Here is a 3,594-nt window from a genome sequence, read left to right as displayed (position 1 = left end):
ATGATCTCGGGGTTGGTGGGCTGGAGCCCCTCTTAGGGCTCTGTGCCAACAGCGTGGAGCCTGCTTGGGATCTTCTGTCTCCCTCTGTCTGCCCGCCCCCTGCAAATAAATAACCATTAAAGAAAAAAAAAAAAAAAAAGAATAGTGTTTCCCAAATGTCACATCAAAACCTTGCCAAATTCAGCACAGAAGTTGCTTCCTCCTAGAAGCTTTTTCCAATACCCCTTGAGTTAAAAGGTCTATTCTTGGGTTCCCAAACAACTTGTATATATTTTTTATTTTCACTTTTCGTATTTTTTACTTATTTTTTTAAACATTTATTTATTTATTTTGAGAGAGAGAGAAAGTGTGCGCACAGGTGCAAGTGGGGGTGGGGCAGAGAGAGAGAATCCCAAGTAGGCTCTGTGGCGTCAGAGCAGAGGGGCTAGATCCCATGAACCATGAGGCTGCTGTGGGGCTTGATCCCTTGAACCGGGAGATCGTGACTTGGGCTGAAATTAAGAGTCAGACGGTCAACCGACTGGGCCACTCAGGAGCCCCCAGGTGCCCCCATATTTTTAAATTGTTAATATTAGTTACACCTGCTGTGAATCTATGTATTCTATATGCATATGTATCTATACATATCTATAACATATTTATATGCGTAGATATATATATTTTGGCCACATAAAGTAACCCATTTATTATAGGCTAGCAATGTTTCAAATGGTGGAACTTCTCCCGGTCTTTCTACTCCTTTAGTCTTCTGATGGGACTGTAGGGCTGGTAGTGTAGGTCCGGGTACCACCGGCCACCGTTTTCATGCAGGAGCCACAGTGCCAGATCCCCACAGCTTTTCTTTTCATCTTGGTTTTGCCACAGAAGGAGCAAATGTACTTGGCGCGCTAGCTTATTTCAATCTTCACCACTTTCCTGTGGGAGGCACCTTAATAGGTCCCATATTTACTAATGATTCCCAACTTCTTGCTGTGTTTAGTCATGTTGCCACAAACTAGGTCTGAGACCAGAGAGCTGAATATATATGTGTACGTGTACACACACACACACACACACACACACATACATATAAGTATGTATGTATATATATGTACATGTATATATATGCATATACATATTTACGTATATGTATATATATAATTGATAGATTGATTTCTTTTTTACCTTCTTTCCTTTCTTCTTTTCCCCTCCCTTTCCTTCCTTCTTTCTTTCTTTCTTTCCGTTTCCTTCACAATTATTTAAGTGCCTACTCTAAGCCAGACACTAATCTGGGTGCTGGAGACGCTTGAGTGAACTGAACAAATTCCCTGCCCTCTTGGAGCATTTGGTTTGGAAGATCTACTTGATCTTCTATGTTTTTTTTTTTTTTTAACTTTTTTTTAAAGTTTATTTAAGTAATCCATACACCCAACTTGGGGCTCAAACTCACGACCCTGAGATTAAGAGCTGGAAGCTTCTTCACTCACCCCTGATCTTCTTTGCTTTAGAAGATCTACCTGAATGACAATAGGTAGCAGAGATCTGAATGACAATGGGGAGCACGCCAGGAGGAATGAAAACTGCCGGAGAGCAAAGGGAACAAACAGCACAGCAAGCGACAGTCCCTGAGGCATGTTTGGGAAGTTCTCGAAACAAGAGGAATGTTAGTGTCTCGCACAGGATAAGAAATTAGAAAAGATCTATTACCTGAGATCGGAGAGGGAAGCAGAGACCAAGCCAGTTAGGGTCTGGGTTTTATCCCAAATGCAATAGGATGTCACTGGAACATGTTCAGGTTGGAAGTGACATGATTTAGTGCATGAGTTTTCAAAGATCCCTCTGGCTACTGTGTGGGGAGTGTTTTGGGGATTACTAAAGGGAAAAGCAAGGAGAGCTTCAGTCGTTCAGGTGAAAGTTCATGCAGGGTCTTAGCATTCATTTCGGGATCCTCAACATCCAACCACAGTGTTTATTATCTGTTGTTTGATGAGGGATTGAATACAAGTAGCATATACCGTCTGAGTGAGTACTCTCGCTAAACTACGTAGTGGGTCCTGAGAATACTACGTCAGAGAATGAAAGAGACAAAAGCTCTACCTTCATGGAGTTTTCATCCTAGTGAGGAAAAGAGATAATAAGTACCGCAAGTAATCAAAAATATGTTGTTTCCAATGACAAAAAATGCTATGAAAAGAAATGAAGCAGGGAAGCGGGATAGAGAAAACTGAGACCACAGTGGGCGGGAATTTAAAATAGAGCAATCAGGGAAAGCCTCACTGAAGAAGTGACATTTGGACAATGAGGGGTGGGGAGGAAGATGAGGGAGGGTGTTGTTTAAACTTTCCGGTGGTGGTGGGGGTAGGGGTGGGGCGGGGAGCGAACCAGGCAGAAATAGCAGAGGCAGGGCCTCTGAGGTCAAGGTGTGGTAGCTATGTTGGAGGGACCCCAAGGAGTCCAAGTGGGCCTGGAATACAGCAGTGGGTTGGACAAGAAGCGGGTGATGGTGACTGAAAGGGGATAGACTGGTTGTGTGGTCTCTTCAGGTTACTGTAAAGGTTTTGGAAGACAGACATAAAATGACTTGGTTTTTATCAGGACCTCTCTGGCTGCTACGTTGAGAGTAGGCTGGAATGGAAGCCGGGAGAACAGCGAGAAAGCTACTGCAGTAGTCCAGGTGGGAAAGGATGGGAGCAGAGCATAAAGTGGTTTTTTTATTCTACTCACACTCGAGACATTTAACACTGATTCAACAGTATTATCTAATATAGAGTCTATATTACACCCCCCCTTCCTGCCGTCCGTTTTGCATGAAAGAAAAAAAAAATCTTGATCCAATCAAGGCTCACCTACTGCCATTTGGTTTTCACCTCTTCCGTGCTTTTTTAAGAGCCCAGGCAAGGTGTTTCGTAGCATGTCCCACATTCTGGATTTGCCTGGTTGTTTCTTCATAGTTAGGTTCAGGTCGGCTGTTTTTTTTTTTTTTTTTTTTGGCAAGGATACTACTACAGAGGTGGCGTTGTGCCATCCCCATTGCATCATATCAGGAGACAAGTCATGTCAGTTTGATCCATTACTGGTGAAGCTAAGTGATAGTGTTTGGTGATTAGATCTCTCGGTTGAGATGGTGTCCGCTGCAAAGCAAGCTATTCCGTGGGATACTTGGGGGCTGAATATATAGTGAATATACTATCACCCAGCAACCTTTCGCCCGGTGACTTTAGCATCTAATGAAGAGCCCGGTGGCTTCTGACCGTGTGCCTCAGTTTGCTCCTCCGAACAATGAGGATAACAGTGGTCTCGAAGGGATGCTTGTTGCGAGGATCAGTACTTGGCATACAATGAACGCTAGGTAAAGGTTAGATACTACTGGACGAAGGCAAGTGTGACAAGATTGAGGGCAGGGCTGAGGCTGCGCTCCAACGCTCCGGAACCCGCCGCGGCTCCCAGGCGGCGAGCCAGGGACGCCGGCCTGGGGGTCCTCCCCGCCACGCCCTCGCGCCGCGCGAGCGCCGCCGGGCGGGGGCACCCAGCGCCCAGGCCGCGCAAGGCCCCCTGGGACCGGTAGTGCTGGGCGTGGCCTCGGGACTACATATCCCGGAGGCCCCCGCGTCGCGG

General features: G+C 45.8%; 1 pseudogene; it reads right to left on the bottom strand.

Moving 5' to 3' along the window:
- Nucleotides 1-693: 693 nt before the first annotated feature.
- Nucleotides 694-983, bottom strand: LOC109272211 (60S ribosomal protein L37a-like; annotated as a pseudogene).
- Between the last annotated feature and the right edge of the window lie 2,611 nt (nucleotides 984-3,594).

The sequence above is a fragment of the Panthera pardus genome, unplaced genomic scaffold, assembly GCF_024362965.1.
Source record: "Panthera pardus isolate Hobbes unplaced genomic scaffold, ASM2436296v1 HiC_scaffold_25, whole genome shotgun sequence".
NCBI classification, from domain to species: domain Eukaryota; kingdom Metazoa; phylum Chordata; class Mammalia; order Carnivora; family Felidae; genus Panthera; species Panthera pardus.
This window is presented reverse-complemented; position numbering and strand designations above follow the sequence as displayed.